Genomic DNA, 23,479 nt, shown 5'->3' with positions numbered 1-23,479 from the left:
TAGTGCCGGTTTGAAGTTCCTGCAGTTTTCACTGTAAAACCGAGTTGGAGCTAGTACCTACCCATATATATGTATGGAGTGTAGTTTGCAACTGAAAAGAAACTTTGTGTTCCCAACAATCTAGTTGAAGGACGGCTTTCACACACACTTATCTCTCAGAACTGAGCATGTGGAGAGACGTTCGTTCATCTAGCACAAAGGGAACGGGTTGCAGGGGAAACTTTTACTCTAGTTTCTCAGTGTGTTTCCTAGTGCCGGTTTGAAGTTCCTGCAGTTTTCACTGCAAAACTGAGTTGGAGCTAGTACCTCCCCATATATATGTATGGAGTGTAGTTTGCAACTGAAAAGGAACTTTGTGTTCCCAACAATCTAGTTGAAGGACGGCTTTCACACACACTTATCTCTCAGAACTGAGCATGTGGAGAGACGTTCGTTCATCTAGCACAAAGGGAACGGGTTGCAGGGGAAACTTTTACTCTAGTTTCTCAGTGTGTTTCCTACTGCCGGTTTGAAGTTCCTGCAGTTTTCACTGTAAAGCCGAGTTGGAGCAATTACCTCCCCATATATACGTATGGAGTGTAGTTTGCAACTGAAAAGGAACTTTGTGTTCCCAACAATCTAGGTGAAGGACGGCTTTCACACACACTTATCTCTCAGAACTGAGCATGTGGAGAGACGTTCGTTCATCTAGCACAAAGGGAACGGGTTGCAGGGGAAACTTTTACTCTAGTTTCTCAGTGTGTTTCCTAGTGCCGGTTTGAAGTTCCTGCAGTTTTCACTGCAAAACCGAGTTGGAGCTAGTACCTCCCCATATATATGTATGGAGTGTAGTTTGCAACTGAAAAGGAACTTTGTGTTCCCAACAATCTAGTTGAAGGACGGCTTTCACACACACTTATCTCTCAGAACTGAGAATGTGGAGAGACGTTCGTTCATCTAGCACAAAGGGAACGGGTTGCAGGGGAAACTTTTACTTTAGTTTCTCAGTGTGTTTCCTAGTGCCGGTTTGATGTTCCTGAAATTTTCACTGCAAAACAGAGTTGGAGCTAGTACCTCCCCATATATATGTATGGAGTGTAGTTTGCAACTGAAAAGGAACTTTGTGTTCCCAACAATCTAGTTGAAGGACGGCTTTCACACACACTTATCTCTCAGAACTGAGCATGTGGAGAGACGTTCGTTCATCTAGCACAAAGGGAACGTTTTGCAGGGGAAACTTTTACTCTAGTTTCTCAGTGTGTTTCCTTGTGCACGTTTGAATTTCCTGCAGTTTTCACTGCAAAACCGAGTTGGAGCTAGTACCTCCCCATATATATGTATGGAATGTATTTTGCAACTGAAAAGGAACTTTGTGTTCCCAACAATCTAGTTGAAGGACGGCTTTCACACACACTTATCTCTCAGAACTGAGCATGTGGAGAGACGTTCGTTCATCTAGCACAAAGGGAACGGGTTGAAGGGGAAACTTTTACTCTAGTTTCTCAGAGTGTTTCCTAGTGCCGGTTTGATGTTCCTGAAATTTTCACTGCAAAACCGAGTTGGAGCTAGTACCTCCCCATATATATGTATGGAGTGTAGTTTGCAACTGAAAAGGAACTTTGTGTTCCCAACAATCTAGTTGAAGCACGGCTTTCACACACACTTATCTCTCAGAACTGAGCATGTGGAGAGACGTTCGTTCATCTAGCACAAAGGGAACGGGTTGCAGGGGAAACTTATACTCCAGTTTCTCAGTGTGTTTCCTAGTGCCGGTTTGAAGTTCCTGCAGTTTTCACTGTAAAACCAAGTTGGAGCTAGTACCTCCCCATATATATGTAAGGAGTGTAGATTGCAACTGAAAAGGAACTTTGTGTTCCCAACAATCTAGTTGAAGGACGACTTTCACACACACTTATCTCTCAGAACTGAGCATGTGGAGAGACGTTCATTCATCTAGCACAAAGGGAACGGGTTGCAGAGGAAACTTTTACTCTAGTTTCTCAGTGTGTTTCCTAGTGCCGGTTTGAAGTTCCTGCAGTTTTCACTGTAAAACCAAGTTGGAGCTAGTACCTCCCCATATAGATGTATGGAGTGTAGTTTGCAACTGAAAAGGAACTTTGTGTTCCCAACAATCTAGTTGAAGAACGGCTTTCACACACACTTATCTCTCAGAACTGAGCATGTGGAGAGACGTTCGTTCATCTAGCACAAAGGGAACGGGTTGCAGTGGAAACTTTTACTCTAGTTTCTCTGTGTGTTTCCTAGTGCCGGTTTGAAGTTCCTGCAGTTTTCAATGCAAAACCGAGTTGGATCTAGTACCTCCCCATATATATGTATGGAGTGTAGTTTGCAACTGAAAAGTAACTTTGTGTTCCCAACAATCTAGTTGAAGGACGGCTTTCACACACACTTACCTCTCAGAACTGAGCATGTGGAGAGACGTTCGTTCATCTAGCACAAAGGGAACGGGTTGCAGGGGAAACTTTTACTCTAGTTTCTCAGTGTGTTTCCTAGTGCCGGTTTGATGTTCCTGATATTTTCACTGCAAAACCGAGTTGGAGCTTGTACCTCCCCATATATATGTATGGAGTGTAGTTTGCAGCTGAAAAGGAACTTTGTGTTCCCAACAATCTAGTTGAAGGACGGCTTTCACACACACTTATCTCTCAGAACTGAGCATGTGGAGAGACGTTCGTTCATCTAGCACAAAGGGAACGGGTTGCAGGGGAAACTTTTACTCTAGTTTCTCAGTGTGTTTCCTAGTGCCGGTTTGAAGATCCTGCAGTTTTCACTGCAAAACCGAGTTGGAGCCAATACCTCCCCATATATATTTATGGAGTGTAGTTTGCAACTGAAAAGGAACTTTGTGTTCCCAACAATCTAGTTAAAGGACGGCTTTCACACACACTTATCTCTCAGAACTGAGCATGTGGAGACGTTCGTTCATCTAGCACAAAGGGAACGGGTTGCAGGGGAAACTTTTACTCTAGTTTCTCAGTGTGTTTCCTAGTGCCGGTATGATGTTCCTGAAATTTTCACTGCAAAACCGAGTTGGAGCTAGTACATCCCCATATATATGTATGGAGTGTAGTTTGCAACTGAAAAGGAACTTTGTGTTCCCAACAATCTAGTTGAAGTACGGCTTTCACACACACTTATCTCTCAGAACTGAGCATGTGGAGAGACGTTCGTTCATCTAGCACAAAGGGAACGGGTTGCAGGGGAAACTTTTACTCCAGTTTCTCAGTGTGTTTCCTAGTGCCGGTTTGAAGTTCCTGCAGTTTTCACTGTAAAACCGAGTTGAAGCTAGTACTACCCCATATATATGTATGGATTGTAGATTGCAAATGAAAAGGAACTTTGTGTTCCCAACAATCTAGTTGAAGGACGGCTTTCACACACACTTATCTCTCAGAACTTAGCATGTGGAGAGACGTTCGTTCATCTAGCACAAAGGGAACGGGTTGCAGGGGAAACTTTTACTCTAGTTTCTCTGTGTGTTTCCTAGTGCCGGTTTGAAGTTCCTGCAGTTTTCACTGCAAAACCGAGTTGGATCTAGTACCTCCCCATATATATGTATGGAGTGTAGTTTGCAACTGAAAAGGAACTTTGTGTTCCCAACAATCTAGTTGAAGGACGGCTTTCACACACACTTACCTCTCAGAACTGAGCATGTGGAGAGACGTTCGTTCATCTAGCACAAAGGGAACGGGTTGCAGGCGAAACTTTTACTCTAGTTTCTCAGTGTGTTTCCTAGTGCCGGTTTAAATTTCCTGCAGTTTTCACTGTAAAACCGAGTTGGAGCTAGTACCTACCCATATATATGTATGGAGTGTAGTTTGCAACTGAAAAGGAACTTTGTGTTCCCAACAATCTAGTTGAAGAACGGCTTTCACACACACTTATCTCTCAGAACTGAGCATGTGGAGAGAAGTTCGTTCATCTAGCACAAAGGGAACGGGTTGCAGGGGAAACTTTTACTCTAGTTTCTCAGTGTGTTTCCAGGTGCCGGTTTGAAGTTCCTGCAGTTTTCACTGCAAAACCGTGTTGGAGCTAGTACCTCCCCATATATATGTATGGAGTGTAGTTTGCAACTGAAAAGGAACTTTGTGTTCCCAACAATCTAGTTGAAGGACGGCTTTCACACACACTTATCTCTCAGAACTGAGCATGTGGAGAGACGTTCGTTCATCTAGCACAAAGGGAACGGGTTGCAGGGGAAACTTTTACTCTAGTTTCTCAGTGTGTTTCCTAGTGCCGGTTTGAAGTTAGTGCAGTTTTCACTGTAAAACCGAGTTGAAGCTAGTACCTCCCCTTATATATGTATGGAGTGTAGATTGCAACTGAAAAGGAACTTTGTGTTCCCAACAATCTAGTTGAAGGACGGCTTTCACACACACTTATCTCTCAGAACTGAGCATGTGGGGAGACGTTCGTTCATCTAGCACAAAGGGAACGGGTTGCAGGGGAAACTTTTACTCTAGTTTCTCAGTGTGTTTCCTAGTGCCGGTTTGAAGTTCCTGCAGTTTTCACTGTAAAACCGAGTTGGAGCTAGTACCTCCCCATATATATGTATGGAGTGTAGTTTGCAACTGAAAAGGAACTTTGTGTTCCCAACAATCTAGTTGAAGGACGGCTTTCACACACACTTATCTCTCAGAACTGAGTATGTGGAGAGACGTTCGTTCATCTAGCACAAAGGGAACGGGTTGCAGGGGAAACTTTTACTCTAGTTTCTCAGTGTGTTTCCTAGTACCAGTTTGAAGTTCCTGCAGTTTTCACTGTAAAACAGAGTTGGAGCTAGTACCTCTCCTTATATATGTATGGAGTGTAGTTTGCAACTGAAAAGGAACTTTGTCTTCAAAACAATCTAGTTGAACGACGGCTTTCACTCACACTTATCTCTCAGAACAGAGCATGTGGAGAGACGTTCGTTCATCTAGCACAAAGGGAACGGGTTGCAGGGGAAACTTTTACTCTAGTTTCTCAGTGTGTTTCCTAGTGCCGGTTTGAATTTTCTGCAGTTTTCACTGTAAAACCGCGTTGGAGCTAGTACCTCCCCATATATATTTATGGAGTGTAGTTTGCAACTGAAAAGGAACTTTGTGTTCCCAACAATCTAGTTGAAGGACGGCTTTCACACACACTTATCTCTCAGAACTGAGCAGGTGGAGAGACTTTCGTTCATCTAGCACAAAGGGAACGGTTTGCAGGGGAAACTTTTACTCTAGTTTCTCTGTGTGTTTCCTAGTGCCGGTTTGAAGTTCCTGCAGTTTTCACTGCAAAACCGAGTTGGAGCAAGTACCTCCCCATATATATGTATGGAGTGTAGTTTGCAACTGAAAAGGAACTTTGTGTTCCCAACAATCTATTTGAAGGACGGCTTTCACACACACTTATCTCTCAGAACTGAGCATGTGGAGAGACGTTCGTTCATCTAGCACAAAGGGAAAGGTTTGCAGGGGAAACTTTTACTCTAGTTTCTCAGTGTGTTTCCTAGTGCCGGTTTGAAGTTCCTGCAGTTTTCACTGTAAAACAGAGTTGGAGCTAGTACCTCCCCATATATATGTATGGAGTGTAGTTTGCAACTGAAAAGGAACTTTGTGTTCCCAACAATGTAGTTGAAGGACGGCTTTCACACACACTTATCTCTCAGAACTGAGCATGTGGAGAGACGTTCGTTCATCTAGCACAAACGGAACGGGTTGCAGGGGAAACTTTTACTCTAGTTTCTCAGTGTTTTTCCTAGTGCCGGTTTGAAGTTCCTGCAGTTTTCACTGTGAAACCAAGTTGGAGCTAGTACCTCCCCATATATATGTATGGAGTGTAGTTTGCAACTGAAAAGGAACTTTGTGTTCCCAACAATCTAGTTGAAGGACGGCTTTCACACACACTTATCTCTCAGAACTGAGCATGAGGAGAGACGTTCGTTCATCTAGCACAAAGGGAACGGTTTGCAGGGGAAAATTTTACTCTAGTTTCTCAGTGTGTTTCCTAGTGCCGGTTTGAAGTTCCTGCAGTTTTCACTGTAAAACCGAGTTGGAGCTAGTACCTCCCTATATATATGTATGGAGTGTAGTTTGCAACTGAAAAGGAACTTTGTGTTCCCAACAATCTAGTTGAAGGACGGCTTTCACACACACTTATCTCTCAGAACTGAGCATGTGGAGAGACGTTCATTCATCTAGCACAAAGGGAACGGGTTGCAGGGGAAACTTTTACTCTAGTTTCTCAGTGTGTTTCCAGGTGCCGGTTTGAAGTTCCAGCAGTTTTCACTGCAAAACCGAGTTGGAGCTAGTACCTCCCCATATATATGTATGGAGTGTAGTTTGCAACTGAAAAGGAACTTTGTGTTCCCAACAATCTAGTTGAAGGAAGGCTTTCACACAAACTTATCCCTCAGAACTGAGCATGTGGAGAGACGTTCGTTCATCTAGCACAAAAGGAACGGTATGCAGGGGAAACTTTTAATCTAGTTTCTCAGTGTGTTTCCTAGTGCCGGTTTGAAGTTCCTGCAGTTTTCACTGTAAAACCGAGTTGGAGCTAGTACCTCCCCATATATATGTATGGAGTGTAGTTTGCAACTGAAAAGGAACTTTGTGTTCCCAACAATCTAGTTGAAGGACGGCTTTCACACACACTTATCTCTCAGAACTGAGCATGTGGAGAGACGTTCGTTCATCTAGCACAAAGGGAACGGGTTGCAGGGGAAACTTTTACTCTAGTTTCTCAGTGTGTTTCCTAGTGCCGGTTTGAAGTTCCTGCAGTTTTCACTGTAAAACCGAGTTGGAGCTAGTACCTCCCCATATATATGTATGGAGTGTAGTTTGCAACTGAAAAGGAACTTTGTGTTCCCAACAATCTAGTTGATGGACGGCTTTCACACACACTTATCTCTCAGAACTGAGCATGTGGAGAGACGTTCGTTCATCTAGCACATAGGGAACGGGTTGCAGGGGAAACTTTTACTCTAGTTTCTCAGTGTGTTTCCTAGTGCCGGTTTGAAGTTCCTGCAGTTTTCACTGCAAAACCGAGTTGAAGCTAGTACCTCCCCTTAGATATGTATGGAGTGTAGTTTGCAACTTAAAAGGAACTTTGTGTTCCCAACAATCTAGTTGAAGGACGGCTTTCACACACACTTATCTCTCAGAACTGAGCATGTGGAGAGACGTTCGTTCATCTAGCACAAAGGGAACGGGTTGCAGGGGAAACTTTTACTCTAGTTTCTCAGTGTGTTTCCTAGTGCCGGTTTGAAGTTCCTGCAGTTTTCACTGTAAAACCGAGTTGGAGCTAGTACCTCCCCATATATATGTATGGATTGTAGTTTGCAACTGAAAAGGAACTTTGTGTTCCCAACAATCTAGTTGAAGGACGGCTTTCACACACACTTATCTCTCAGAACTGAGCATGTGGAGAGACGTTCGTTCATCTAGCACAAAGGGAACGGGTTGCAGGGGAAACTTTTACTCTAGTTTCTCAGTGTGTTTCATAGTGCCGGTTTGAAGTTCCTGCAGTTTTCACTGTAAAACCGAGTTGGAGCTAGTACCTCCCCATATATATGTATGTAGTGTAGTTTGCAACTGAAAAGGAACTTTGTGTTCCCAACAATCTATTTGAAGGACGGCTTTCACACACACTTATCTCTCAGAACTGAGCATGTGGAGAGACGTTCGTTCATCTAGCACAAAGGGAACGGGTTGCAGGGGAAACTTTTACTCTAGTTTCTCAGTTTGTTTCCTAGTGCCGGTTTGAAGTTCCTGCAGTTTTCACTGTAAAACAGAGTTGGAGCTATTACCTCCCCATATATATGTATGGAGTGTAGTTTGCAACTGAAAAGGAACTTTGTGTTCTCAACAATCTAGTTGAAGGACGGCTTTCACACACACTTATCTCTCAGAACTAAGCATGTGGAGAGACGTTCGTTCATCTAGCACAAAGGGAACGGGTTGCAGGGGAAACTTTTACTCTAGTTTCTCAGTGTGTTTCCTAGTGCCGGTTTGAAGTTCCTGCATTTTTCACTGTAAAACCGAGTTGGAGCTAGTACCTCCCAATATATATATATGGAGTGTAGTTTGCAACTGAAAAGGAACTTTGTGTTCCCAACAATCTAGTTGAAGGACAGCTTTCACACACACTTATATCTCAGAACTGAGCATGTGGTGAGACGTTCGTTCATCTAGCACAAAGGGAACTGTTTGCAGGGGAAACTTTTACTCTAGTTTCTCAGTGTGTTTCCTAGTGCCGGTTTGAAGTTCCTGCAGTTTTCACTGCAAAACCGTGTTGGAGCTAGTACCTCCCCATATATATGTATGGAGTTTAGTTTGCAACTGAAAAGGAACTTTGTGTTCCCAACAATCTAGTTGAAGGACGGCTTTCAAACACACTTATCTCTCAGAACTGAGCATGTGGAGAGACGTTCGTTCATCTAGCACAAAGGGAACGGGTTGCAGGGGAAACTTTTACTCTAGATTCTCAGTGTGTTTCCTAGTGCCGGTTTGAAGTTCCTGCAGTTTTCACTGTAAATCCGAGTTGGAGCTATTACCTCCCCATATATATTTATGGAGTGTAGTTTGCAACTGAAAAGGAACTTTGTGTTCCCAACAATCTAGTTGAAGGACGGCTTTCACACACACTTATCTCTCAGAACTGAGCATGTGGAGAGACGTTCGTTCATCTAGCACAAAGGGAACGGGTTGCAGGGGAAACTTTTACTCTAGTTTCTCAGTGTGTTTCCTAGTGCCGGTTTGAAGTTCCTGCAGTTTTCACTGTAAAACCGAGTTGGAGCTAGTACCTCCCCATATATATGTATGGAGTGTAGTTTGCAACTGAAAAGGAACTTTGTGTTCCCAACAATCTAGTTGAAGGACGGCTTTCACACACACTTATCTCTCAGAACTGATCATGTGGAGAGACGTTCGTTCATCTAGCACAAAGGGAACGGGTTGCAGGGGAAACTCTTACTCTAGTTTCTCAGTGTGTTTCCTAGTGCCGGTTTGAATTTCCTGCAGTTTTCAATGTAAAACCGAGCTGGAGCTAGTACCTCCCCATATATATGTATGGAGTGTAGTTTGTAACTGAAAAGGAACTTTGTGTTCCCAACAATCTAGTTGAAGGGCGGCTTTCACACACACTTATCTCTCAGAACTGAGCATGTGGAGAGACGTTCGTTCATCTAGCACAAATGGAACGGGTTGCAGGGGAAACTTTTACTCTAGTTTCTCAGTGTGTTTCCTAGTGCCGGTTTGAATTTTCTGCAATTTTCACTGTAAAACCGAGTTGGAGCTAGTACCTCCCCATATATATGTATGGAGTGTAGTTTGCAACTGAAAAGGAACTTTGTGTTCCCAACAATCTAGTTGAAGGACGGCTTTCACACACACTTACCTCTCAGAACTGAGCATGTGGAGAGACGTTCGTTCATCTACCAGAAATGGAACGGGTTGCAGGGGAAACTTTTACTCTAGTTTCTCAGTGTGTTTCCTAGTGCCGGTTTGAAGTTCCTGCAGTTTTCACTGTAAAACCGAGTTGGAGCTAGTACCTACCCATATATATGTATGGAGTGTAGTTTGCAACTGAAAAGGAACTTTGTGTTCAAAACAATCTAGTTGAAGGACGGCTTTCACACACACTTATCTCTCAGAACTGAGCATGTGGAGAGACGTTCGTTCATCTAGCACAAAGGGAACGGGTTGCAGGGAAAACTTTTACTCTAGTTTCTCAGTGTGTTTCCTAGTGCCGGTTTGAAGTTCCTGCAGTTTTCACTGTAAAACCGAGTTGGAGCTAGTACCTCCCCTTATATATGTATGGAGTGTAGTTTGCAACTGAAAAGGATCTTTGTGTTCCCAAAAATCTAGTTGAAGGACGGCTTTCACACACACTTATCTCTCAGAACTGAGCATGTGGAGAGACGTTCGTTCATCTAGCACAAAGGGAACGGGTTGCAGGGGAAACTTTTACTCTAGTTTCTCAGTGTGTTTCCTAGTGCCGGTTTGAAGTTCCTGCAGTTTTCACTGCAAAACCGAGTTGGAGCTAGTACCTCCCCATATATATGTATGGAGTGTAGTTTGCAACTAAAAAGGAACTTTGTGTTCCCAACAATCTAGTTGAAGGGCGGCTTTCACACACACTTATCTCTCAGAACTAAGCATGTGGAGAGACGTTCGTTCATCTAGCACAAAGGGAACGGGTTGCAGGGGAAACTTTTACTCTAGTTTCTCAGTGTGTTTCCTAGTGCCGGTTTGAATTTCCTGCAGTTTTCACTGTAAAACCGAGTTGGAGCTAGTACCTCCCCATATATATGTATGGAGTGTAGTTTGCAACTGAAAAGGAACTTTGTGTTCCCAACAATCTAGTTGAAGTACGGCTTTCACACACACTTATCTCTCAGAACTGAGCATGTGGAGAGACGTTCGTTCATCTAGCACAAAGGGAACGGGTTGCAGGGGAAACTTTTACTCTAGTTTCTCAGTGTGTTTCCTAGTGCTGGTTTGAATTTCCTGCAGTTTTCACTGTAAAACCGAGTTGGAGCTAGTACCTCCCCATATATATGTATGGATTGTAGTTTGCAACTGAAAAGGAACTTTGTGTTCCCAACAATCTAGTTGAAGGACGGCTTTCACACACACTTATCTCTCAGAACTGAGCATGTGGAGAGACGTTCGTTCATCTAACACAAAGTGAACGGGTTGCAGGGGAAACTTTTACTCTAGTTTCTCAGTGTGTTTCCTAGTGCCGGTTTTAAGTTCCTGCAGTTTTCACTGCAAAACTGAGTTGGAGCTAGTACCTCCCCATATATATGTATGGAGTGTAGTTTGCAACTGAAAAGGAACTTTGTGTTCAAAACAATCTAGTTGAAGGACGGCTTTCACACACACTTATCTCTCAGAACTGAGCATGTGGAGAGACGTTCGTTCATCTAGCACAAAGGGAACGGGTTGCAGGGGAAACTTTTACTCTAGTTTCTCAGTGTGTTTCCTAGTGCCGGTTTGAATTTTCTGCAGTTTTCACTGTAAAACCGAGTTGGAGCTAGTACCTCCCCATATATATGTATGGAGTGTAGTTTGCAACTGAAAAGGAACTTTGTGTTCCCCACAATCTAGTTGAAGGACGGCTTTCACACACACTAATCTCTCAGAACTGAGCAGGTGGAGAGACGTTCGTTCATCTAGCACAAAGGGAACGGGTTGCAGGGGAAACTTTTACTCTAGTTTCTCAGTGTGTTTCCTAGTGCCGGTATGAAGTTCCTGCAGTTTTCACTGTAAAACAGAGTTGGAGCTAGTACCTCCCCATATATATGTATGGATGTAGTTTGCAACTGAAAAGGAACTTTGTGTTCCCAACATTCTAGTTGAAGGACGGCTTTCACACACACTTATCTCTCAGAACTGAGCATGTGGAGAGACGTTCGTTCATCTAGCACAAAGGGAACGGGTTGCAGGGGAAACTTTTACTCTAGTTTCTCAGTGTGTTTCCTAGTGTCGGTTTGAAGTTCCTGCAGTTTTCACTGTAAAACCGAGTTGGAGCTAGTACCTCCCCATATATATGTATGGAATGTAGTTTGCAACTGAAAAGGAACTTTGTGTTCCCAACAATCTAGTTGAAGGACGGCTTTCACACACACTTATCTCTCAGAACTGAGCATGTGGAGAGACGTTCGTTCATCTAGCACAAAGGGAACGGGTTGCAGGGGAAACTTTTACTCTAGTTTCTCAGTGTGTTTCCTAGTGCCGGTTTGAAGTTCCTGCAGTTTTCACTGCAAAACCGATTTGAAGCTAGTACCTCCCCTTAGATATGTATGGAGTGTAGTTTGCAACTGAAAAGGAACTTTGTGTTCCCAACAATCTAGTTGAAGGACGGCTTTCACACACACTTATCTCTCAGAACTGAGCATGTGGAGGGACGTTCGTTCATCTAGCACAAAGGGAACGGGTTGCAGGGGAAACTTTTACTCTAGTTTCTCAGTGTGTTTCCTAGTGCCAGTTTGAAGTTCCTGCAGTTTTCACTGTAAAACCGAGTTGGAGCTAGTACCTCCCCATATATATGTATGGAGTGTAATTTGCAACTGAAAAGGAACTTTGTGTTCAAAACAATCTAGTTGAAGGACGGCTTTCACACACACATATCTCTCAGTACTGAGCATGTGGAGAGACGTTCGTTCATCTAGCACAAAGGGAACGGGTTGCAGGGGAAACTTTTTCTCTAGTTTCTCAGTGTGTTTCCTAGTGCCGGTTTGAAGTTCCTGCAGTTTTCACTGTAAAACCGAGTTGGAGCTAGTACCTCCCCATAAATATGTATGGAGTGTAGTTTGCAACTGAAAAGTAACTTTGTGTTCCCAACAATCTAGTTGAAGGACGGCTTTCACACACACTTATCTCTCAGAACTGAGCATGTGGAGAGACGTTCGTTCATCTAGCACAAAGGGAACGGGTTGCAGGGGAAACTTTTACTCTAGTTTCTCAGTGTGTTTCCTAGTGCCGGTTTGAAGTTCCTGCAGTTTTCACTGTAAAACCGAGTTGGAGCTAGTACCTACCCATATATATGTATGGAGTGTAGTTTGCAACTGAAAAGGAACTTTGTGTTCAAAACAATCTAGTTGAAGGATGGCTTTCACACACACTTATCTCTCAGAACTGAGCATGTGGAGAGACGTTCGTTCATCTAGCACAAAGGGAACGGGTTGCAGGGAAAACTTTTACTCTAGTTTCTCAGTGTGTTTCCTAGTGCCGGTTTGAAGTTCCTGCAGTTTTCACTGTAAAACCGAGATGGAGCTAGTACCTCCCAATATATATGTATGGAGTGTAGTTTGCAACTGAAAAGGATCTTTGTGTTCCCAAAAATCTAGTTGAAGGACGGCTTTCACACACACTTATCTCTCAGAACTGAGCATGTGGAGAGACGTTCGTTCATCTAGCACAAAGGGAACGGGTTGCAGGGGAAACTTTTACTCTAGTTTCTCAGTGTGTTTCCTAGTGCCGGTTTGAAGTTCCTGCAGTTTTCACTGCAAAACCGAGTTGGAGCTAGTACCTCCCCATATATATGTATGGAGTGTAGTTTGCAACTAAAAAGGAACTTTGTGTTCCCAACAATCTAGTTGAAGGGCGGCTTTCACACACACTTATCTCTCAGAACTAAGCATGTGGAGAGACGTTCGTTCATCTAGCACAAAGGGAACGGGTTGCAGGGGAAACTTTTACTCTAGTTTCTCAGTGTGTTTCCTAGTGCCGGTTTGAATTTCCTGCAGTTTTCACTGTAAAACCGAGTTGGAGCTAGTACCTCCCCATATATATGTATGGAGTGTAGTTTGCAACTGAAAAGGAACTTTGTGTTCCCAACAATCTAGTTGAAGTACGGCTTTCACACACACTTATCTCTCAGAACTGAGCATGTGGAGAGACGTTCGTTCATCTAGCACAAAGGGAACGGGTTGCAGGGGAAACTTTTACTCTAGTTTCTCAGTGTGTTTCCTAGTGCCGGTTTGAATTTCCTGCAGTTTTCACTGTAAAACCGAGTTGGAGCTAGTACCTCCCCATATATATGTATGGATTGTAGTTTGCAACTGAAAAGGAACTTTGTGTTCCCAACAATCTAGTTGAAGGACGGCTTTCACACACACTTATCTCTCAGAACTGAGCATGTGGAGAGACGTTCGTTCATCTAACACAAAGTGAACGGGTTGCAGGGGAAACTTTTACTCTAGTTTCTCAGTGTGTTTCCTAGTGCCGGTTTTAAGTTCCTGCAGTTTTCACTGCAAAACTGAGTTGGAGCTAGTACCTCCCCATATATATGTATGGAGTGTAGTTTGCAACTGAAAAGGAACTTTGTGTTCAAAACAATCTAGTTGAAGGACGGCTTTCACACACACTTATCTCTCAGAACTGAGCATGTGGAGAGACGTTCGTTCATCTAGCACAAAGGGAACGGGTTGCAGGGGAAACTTTTACTCTAGTTTCTCAGTGTGTTTCCTAGTGCCGGTTTGAAGTTCCTGCAGTTTTCACTGTAAAAACGAGTTGGAGCTTGTACCTCCCCATATATATGTATGGAGTGTAGTTTGCAACTGAAAAAGAACTTTGTGTTCCCAACAATCTAGTTGAAGGACGGCTTTCACACACACTTATCTCTCAGAACTGAGCATGTGGAGTGACGTTCGTTCATCTAGCACAAATGGAACGGGTTGCAGGGGAAACTTTTACTCTAGTTTCTCAGTGTGTTTCCTAGTGCCGGTTTGAATTTTCTGCAGTTTTCACTGTAAAACCGAGTTGGAGCTAGTACCTCCCCATATATATGTATGGAGTGTAGTTTGCAACTGAAAAGGAACTTTGTGTTCCCCACAATCTAGTTGAAGGACGGCTTTCACACACACTAATCTCTCAGAACTGAGCAGGTGGAGAGACGTTCGTTCATCTAGCACAAAGGGAACGGGTTGCAGGGGAAACTTTTACTCTAGTTTCTCAGTGTGTTTCCTAGTGCCGGTATGAAGTTCCTGCAGTTTTCACTGTAAAACAGAGTTGGAGCTAGTACCTCCCCATATATATGTATGGATGTAGTTTGCAACTGAAAAGGAACTTTGTGTTCCCAACATTCTAGTTGAAGGACGGCTTTCACACACACTTATCTCTCAGAACTGAGCATGTGGAGAGACGTTCGTTCATCTAGCACAAAGGGAACGGGTTGCAGGGGAAACTTTTACTCTAGTTTCTCAGTGTGTTTCCTAGTGTCGGTTTGAAGTTCCTGCAGTTTTCACTGTAAAACCGAGTTGGAGCTAGTACCTCCCCATATATATGTATGGAATGTAGTTTGCAACTGAAAAGGAACTTTGTGTTCCCAACAATCTAGTTGAAGGACGGCTTTCACACACACTTATCTCTCAGAACTGAGCATGTGGAGAGACGTTCGTTCATCTAGCACAAAGGGAACGGGTTGCAGGGGAAACTTTTACTCTAGTTTCTCAGTGTGTTTCCTAGTGCCGGTTTGAAGTTCCTGCAGTTTTCACTGCAAAACCGATTTGAAGCTAGTACCTCCCCTTAGATATGTATGGAGTGTAGTTTGCAACTGAAAAGGAACTTTGTGTTCCCAACAATCTAGTTGAAGGACGGCTTTCACACACACTTATCTCTCAGAACTGAGCATGTGGAGGGACGTTCGTTCATCTAGCACAAAGGGAACGGGTTGCAGGGGAAACTTTTACTCTAGTTTCTCAGTGTGTTTCCTAGTGCCAGTTTGAAGTTCCTGCAGTTTTCACTGTAAAACCGAGTTGGAGCTAGTACCTCCCCATATATATGTATGGAGTGTAATTTGCAACTGAAAAGGAACTTTGTGTTCAAAACAATCTAGTTGAAGGACGGCTTTCACACACACATATCTCTCAGTACTGAGCATGTGGAGAGACGTTCGTTCATCTAGCACAAAGGGAACGGGTTGCAGGGGAAACTTTTTCTCTAGTTTCTCAGTGTGTTTCCTAGTGCCTGTTTGAAGTTCCTGCAGTTTTCACTGTAAAACCGAGTTGGAGCTAGTACCTCCCCATAAATATGTATGGAGTGTAGTTTGCAACTGAAAAGTAACTTTGTGTTCCCAACAATCTAGTTGAAGGACGGCTTTCACACACACTTATCTCTCAGAACTGAGCATGTGGAGAGACGTTCGTTCATCTAGCACAAAGGGAACGGGTTGCAGGGGAAACTTTTACTCTAGTTTCTCAGTGTGTTTCCTAGTGCCGGTTTGAAGTTCCTGCAGTTTTCACTGTAAAACCGAGTTGGAGCTAGTACCTCCCCATATATATGTATGGAGTGTAGTTTGCAACTGAAAAGGAACTTTGTGTTCAAAACAATCTAGTTGAAGGACGGCTTTCACACACACTTATCTCTCAGAACTTAGCATGTGGAGAGACGTTCGTTCATCTAGCACAAATGGAACGGGTTGCAGTGGAAACTTTTACTCTAGATTCTCAGTGTGTTTCCTAGTGCCGGTTTGAATTTTCTGCAGTTTTCACTGTAAAACCGAGTTGGAGCTAGTACCTCCCCATATATATGTATGGAGTGTAGTTTGCAACTGAAAAGGAACTTTGTGTTCAAAACAATCTAGTTGAAGGACGGCTTTCACACACACTTATCTCTCAGAACTGAGCATGTGGACAGACGTTCGTTCATCTAGCACAAAGGGAACGGGTTGCAGGGGAAACTTTTACTCTAGTTTCTCAGTGTGTTTCCTAGTGCCGGTTTGAAGTTCCTGCAGTTTTCACTGTAAAAACGAGTTGGAGCTAGTACCTCCCCATATATATGTATGGAGTGTAGTTTGCAACTGAAAATGAACTTTGTGTTCCCAACAATCTAGTTGAAGGACGGCTTTCACACACACTTATCTCTCAGAACTGAGCATGTGGAGTGACGTTCATTCATCTAGCACAAATGGAACGGGTTGAAGGGGAAACTTTTACTCTAGTTTCTCAGTGTGTTTCCTAGTGCCGGTTTGAATTTTCTGCAGTTTTCACTGTAAAACCGAGTTGGAGCTAGTACCTCCCCATATATATGTATGGATTGTAGTTTGCAACTGAAAAGGAACTTTGTGTTCCCCACAATCTAGTTGAAGGACGGCTTTCACACACACTAATCTCTCAGAACTGAGCAGGTGGAGAGACGTTCGTTCATCTAGCACAAAGGGAACGGGTTGCAGGGGAAACTTTTACTCTATTTTCTCAGTGTGTTTCCTAGTGCCGGTATGAAGTTCCTGCAGTTTTCACTGTAAAACAGAGTTGGAGCTAGTACCTCCCCATATATATGTATGGATGTAGTTTGCAACTGAAAAGGAACTTTGTGTTCCCAACATTCTAGTTGAAGGACGGCTTTCACACACACTTATCTCTCAGAACTGAGCATGTGGAGAGACGTTCGTTCATCTAGCACAAAGGGAACGGGTTGCAGGGGAAACTTTTACTCTAGTTTCTCAGTGTGTTTCCTAGTGTCGGTTTGAAGTTCCTGCAGTTTTCACTGTAAAACCGAGTTGGAGCTAGTACCTCCCCATATATATGTATGGAATGTAGTTTGCAACTGAAAAGGAACTTTGTGTTCCCAACAATCTAGTTGAAGGACGGCTTTCACACACACTTATCTCTCAGAACTGAGCATGTGGAGAGACGTTCGTTCATCTAGCACAAAGGGAACGGGTTGCAGGGGAAACTTTTACTCTAGTTTCTCAGTGTGTTTCCTAGTGCCGGTTTGAAGTTCCTGCAGTTTTCACTGCAAAACCGATTTGAAGCTAGTACCTCCCCTTAGATATGTATGGAGTGTAGTTTGCAACTGAAAAGGAACTTTGTGTTCCCAACAATCTAGTTGAAGGACGGCTTTCACACACAATTATCTCTCAGAACTGAGCATGTGGAGGGACGTTCGTTCATCTAGCACAAAGGGAACGGGTTGCAGGGGAAACTTTTACTCTAGTTTCTCAGTGTGTTTCCTAGTGCCAGTTTGAAGTTCCTGCAGTTTTCACTGTAAAACCGATTTGGAGCTAGTACCTCCCCATATATATGTATGGAGTGTAATTTGCAACTGAAAAGGAACTTTGTGTTCAAAACAATCTAGTTGAAGGACGGCTTTCACACACACATATCTCTCAGTACTGAGCATGTGGAGAGACGTTCGTTCATCTAGCACAAAGGGAACGGGTTGCAGGGGAAACTTTTTCTCTAGTTTCTCAGTGTGTTTCCTAGTGCCGGTTTGAAGTTCCAGCAGTTTTCACTGTAAAACCGAGTTGGAGCTAGTACCTCCCCATAAATATGTATGGAGTGTAGTTTGCAACTGAAAAGTAACTTTGTGTTCCCAACAATCTAGTTGAAGGACGGCTTTCACACACACTTATCTCTCAGAACTGAGCATGTGGAGAGACGTTCGTTCATCTAGCACAAAGGGAACGGGTTGCAGGGGAAACTTTTACTCTAGTTTCTCAGTGTGTTTCCTAGTGCCGGTTTGAAGTTCCTGCAGTTTTCACTGTAAAACCGAGTTGGAGCTAGTACCTCCCCATATATATGTATGGAGTGTAGTTTGCAACTGAAAAGGAACTTTGTGTTCAAAACAATCTAGTTGAAGGACGGCTTTCACACACACTTATCTCTCAGAACTTAGCATGTGGAGAGACGTTCGTTCATCTAGCACAAATGGAACGGGTTGCAGTGGAAACTTTTACTCTAGATTCTCAGTGTGTTTCCTAGTGCCGGTTTGAATTTTCTGCAGTTTTCACTGTAAAACCGAGTTGGAGCTAGTACCTCCCCATATATATGTATGGAGTGTAGTTTGCAACTGAAAAGGAACTTTGTGTTCCCAACAATCAAGTTGAAGGACGGCTTTCACACGCACTTATCTCTCAGAATTGAGCATGTGGAGAGACGTTCGTTCATCTAGCACAAAGGGATCGGTATGCAGGGGAAACTTTTACTCTAGTTTCTCAGTGTGTTTCCTAGTGCCGGTTTGAAGTTCCTGCAGTTTTCACTGTAAAACCGAGTTGGAGCTAGTACCTCCCCATATATATGTATGGAGTGTAGTTTGCAACTGAAAAGGAACTTTGTGTTCCCAACAATCTAGTTGAAGGACGGCTTTCACACACACTTATCTCTCAGAACTGAGCAGGTGGAGAGACGTTCGTTCATCTAGCACAAATGGAACGGGTTGCAGGGGAAACTTTTACTCTAGTTTCTCAGTGTGTTTCCTAGTGCCGGTTTGAAGTTCCTGCAGTTTTCACTGTAAAACCGAGTTGGAGCTAGTACTTCCCCATATATATGTATGGAGTGTAGTTTGCAACTGAAAAGGAACTCTGTGTTCCCAACAATCTAGTTGAAGGACGGCTTTCACACGCACTTATCTCTCAGAACTGAGCATGTGGAGAGACGTTCATTCATCTAGCACAAAGGGAACGGGTTGCAGGGGAAACTTTTACTCTAGTTTCTCAGTGTGTTTCCTAGTGCCGGTTTGAAGTTCCTGCAGTTTTCACTGTAAAACCGAGTTGGAGCTAGTACCTCCCCATATATATGTATGGAGTGTAGTTTGCAACTGAAAAGGAACTTTGTGTTCCCAACAATCTAGTTGAAGGGCGGCTTTCACACACACTTATCTCTCAGAACTGAGCATGTGGAGAGACGTTCGTTCATCTAGCACAAAGGGAACGGGTTGCAGGGGAAACTTTTACTCTAGTTTCTCAGTGTGTTTCCAGGTGCCGGTTTGAAGTTCCTGCAGTTTTCACTGCAAAACCGAGTTGGAGCTAGTACCTCCCCATATATATGTATGGAGTGTAGTTTGCAACTGAAAAGGAACTTTGTGTTCCCAACAATCTAGTTGAATTACGGCTTTCACACACACTTATCTCTCAGAACTGAGCATGTGGAGAGACGTTCGTTCATCTAGCACAAAGGGAACGGGCTGCAGGGGAAAATTTTACTCTAGTTTCTCAGTGTGTTTCCTAGTGCCGGTTTGAAGTTCCTGCAGTTTTCACTGTAAAACAGAGTTGGAGCTAGTACCTCCCCATATATATGTATGGAGTGTAGTTTGCAACTGAAAAGGAACTTTGTGTTCCCAACAATCTAGTTGAAGGACGGCTTTCACACACACTTATCTCTCAGAACTGAGCATGTGGAGAGACGTTTGTTCATCTAGCACATAGGGAACGGGTTGCAGGGGAAACTTTTACTCTAGTTTCTCAGTGTGTTTCCTAGTGCCGGTTTGAAGTTCCTGCAGTTTTCACTGCAAAACCGAGTTGAAGCTAGTACCTCCCCTTAGATATGTATGGAGTGTAGTTTGCAACTGAAAAGGAACTTTGTGTTCCCAACAATCTAGTTGAAGGACGGCTTTCACACACACTTATCTCTCAGAACTGAGCATGTGGAGAGACGTTCGTTCATCTAGCACAAAGGGAACGGGTTGCAGGGGAAACTTTTACTCTAGTTTCTCAGTGTGTTTCCTAGTGCCGGTTTGAAGTTCCTGCAATTTTCACTGTAAAACCGAGTTGGAGCTAGTACCTCCCCATATAAATGTATGGAGTGTAGTTTGCAACTGAAAAGGAACTTTGTGTTCCCAACCATCTAGTTGAAGGACGGCTTTCACACACACTTATCTCTCAGAACTGAGCATGTGGAGAGACGTTCGTTCATCTAGCACAAAGGGAACGGGTTGCAGGGGAAACTTTTACTCTAGTTTTTCAGTGTGTTTCCTAGTGCCGGTTTGAATTTCCTGCAGTTTTCACTGTAAAACCGAGTTGAAGCTTGTACCTCCCCTTATATATGTATGGAGTGTAGTTTGCAACTGAAAAGGAACTTTGTGTTCCCAACAATCTAGTTGAAAGACGGCTTTCACACACACTTATCTCTGAGAACTGAGCATGTGGGGAGACGTTCGTTCATCTAGCTCAAAGGGAACGGGTTGCAGGGGAAACTTTTACTCTAGTTTCTCAGTGTTTTTCCTAGTGCCGGTTTGAAGTTCCTGCAGTTTTCACTGTAAAACCGAGTTGGAGCTAGTACCTCCCCATATATATGTATGGAGTGTAGTTTGCAACTGAAAAGGAACTTTGTGTTCCCAACAATCTAGTTGAAGGATGGCTTTCACACACACTTATCTCTCAGAACTGAGCATGTGGAGAGACGTTCGTTCATCTAGCACAAAGGGAACGGCCTGCAGGGGAAACTTTTACTCTAGTTTCTCAGTGTGTTTCCTAGTGCCGGTTTGAAGTTCCTGCAGTTTTCACTGTAAAACCGATTTGGAGCTAGTACCTCCCCATATATATGTATGGAGTGTAGTTTGCAACTGAAAAGGAACTTTGTGTTCCCAACAATCTAGTTGAAGGACGGCTTTCACACACACTTATCTCTCAGAACTGAGCATGTGGAGAGACGTTCGTTCATCTAGCACAAAGGGAACGGTTTGCAGGGGAAACTTTTACTCTAGTTTCTCAGTGTGTCTCCTAGTGCCGGTTTGAAGTTCCTGCAGTTTTCACTGTAAAAACGAATTGGAGCTAGTACCTCCCCATATATATTTATGGAGTGTAGTTTGCAACTGAAAAGGAACTTTGTGTTCCCAACAATCTAGTTGAAGGACGGCTTTCACACACACGTATCTCTCAGAACTGAGCATGTGGAGAGACATTCGTTCATCTAGCACAAAGGGAACGGTTTGCAGGGGAAACTTTTACTCTGGTTTCTCAGTGTGTTTCCTAGTGCCGGTTTGAAGTTCCTGCAGTTTTCATTGTAAAACAGAGTAGGAGCAAATACCTCGCCATATATATATATGGAGTGTTGTTTGCAAATAAAAAGGAACTTTGTATTCCCAACAGGCTCTGTGTAGTATGGCTTTCACACACAGTTATCTCTCCGAACTGAGCATGTGGAGAGACGTTCGTTCATCTAGCACAACGCGAACGGGTTGCAGGAGAAACTTTTACTCTGGTTTCTCAGTGTGTTTCCTAGTGCCGGTTAGAAGTTCCTGCATTATTCAATGTAAAACAGAGTTACATCTAGTACCTCCCCATATAAATGTATGGAGTGTAGTTTGCAACTGAAAAGGAACTTTGTGTTCCCAACAATCTAGGTTAAAGACGGCTTTCAAACACACTTATCTCTCCGAACTGTGCATAAGGAGAGACGTTCGTTCATCTAGGAAAAAGGGAACCGTATGCAGGAGAAACTATTACTCTGGTTTCTCAGTCTTTTTCCTAGTGCCAATTTGAAGTTATTGCAGTTTTCACTGTAAAAAAGTGTTGGAGCTACTACCTCCCCATATATATGTATGGAGTGTAGTTTGCAACTGAAAAGGAACTTTGTGTTCCCAACAATCTAGGTGAAGGACGGCTTTCACACACACTTATCTCTCAGAACTGAGCATGTGGAGAGACGTTCGTTCATCTAGCATAAAGGGAACGGGTTGCAGGGAAAACTTTTACTCTGGTTTCTCAGTGTGTTTCCTAGTGCCGGTTTGAAGTTCCTGCAGTTTTCACTGTAAAACCGATTTGGAGCTAGTACCTCCCCATATATATGTATGGAGTGTAGTTTGCAACTGAAAAGGAACTTTGTGTTCCCAACAATCTAGTTGAAGGACGGCTTTCACACACACTTATCTCTCAGAACTGAGCATGTGGAGAGACGTTCGTTCATCTAGCACAAAGGGAACGGTTTGCAGGGGAAACTTTTACTCTAGTTTCTCAGTGTGTCTCCTAGTGCCGGTTTGAAGTTCCTGCAGTTTTCACTGTAAAAACGAATTGGAGCTAGTACCTCCCCATATATATTTATGGAGTGTAGTTTGCAACTGAAAAGGAACTTTGTGTTCCCAACAATCTAGTTGAAGGACGGCTTTCACACACACGTATCTCTCAGAACTGAGCATGTGGAGAGACATTCGTTCATCTAGCACAAAGGGAACGGTTTGCAGGGGAAACTTTTACTCTGGTTTCTCAGTGTGTTTCCTAGTGCCGGTTTGAAGTTCCTGCAGTTTTCATTGTAAAACAGAGTAGGAGCAAATACCTCGCCATATATATATATGGAGTGTTGTTTGCAAATAAAAAGGAACTTTGTATTCCCAACAGGCTCTGTGTAGTATGGCTTTCACACACAGTTATCTCTCCGAACTGAGCATGTGGAGAGACGTTCGTTCATCTAGCACAACGCGAACGGGTTGCAGGAGAAACTTTTACTCTGGTTTCTCAGTGTGTTTCCTAGTGCCGGTTAGAAGTTCCTGCATTATTCAATGTAAAACAGAGTTACATCTAGTACCTCCCCATATAAATGTATGGAGTGTAGTTTGCAACTGAAAAGGAACTTTGTGTTCCCAACAATCTAGGTTAAAGACGGCTTTCAAACACACTTATCTCTCCGAACTGTGCATAAGGAGAGACGTTCGTTCATCTAGGAAAAAGGGAACCGTATGCAGGAGAAACTATTACTCTGGTTTCTCAGTCTTTTTCCTAGTGCCAATTTGAAGTTATTGCAGTTTTCACTGTAAAAAAGTGTTGGAGCTACTACCTCCCCATATATATGTATGGAGTGTAGTTTGCAACTGAAAAGGAACTTTGTGTTCCCAACAATCTAGGTGAAGGACGGCTTTCACACACACTTATCTCTCAGAACTGAGCATGTGGAGAGACGTTCGTTCATCTAGCATAAAGGGAACGGGTTGCAGGGAAAACTTTTACTCTGGTTTCTCAGTTTGTTTCCTAGTGCCGTTTTGAATTTCCTGCAGTTTTCACTGTAAAACCGAGTTGGAGCTAGTACTTCCCCATATAAATGTATGTATTGTAGTTTGCAACTGAAAAGGAACTTTGTGTTCCCAACAATCTAGGTGAAGAACGGCTTACACACACAATAGTCTCTCCGAACTCAGAATGTAGATAGACGTTCGTTCATCTAGCACAAAGGGAACTGTATGCAGGTGAAACTTTTACTCTGGTTTCTCAGTCTGTTTCCTAGTGCCGATTTGAACTTCCTGCAGTTTTCACTGTAAAAAAGGTTTGGAGCTAGTTCCTCCCCATATATATGTATGGA

This window comes from Camelus dromedarius, chromosome 8 (genome assembly GCF_036321535.1).
Source record: "Camelus dromedarius isolate mCamDro1 chromosome 8, mCamDro1.pat, whole genome shotgun sequence".
Taxonomy (NCBI): Eukaryota; Metazoa; Chordata; class Mammalia; order Artiodactyla; family Camelidae; genus Camelus; species Camelus dromedarius.
This window is presented reverse-complemented; position numbering follows the sequence as displayed.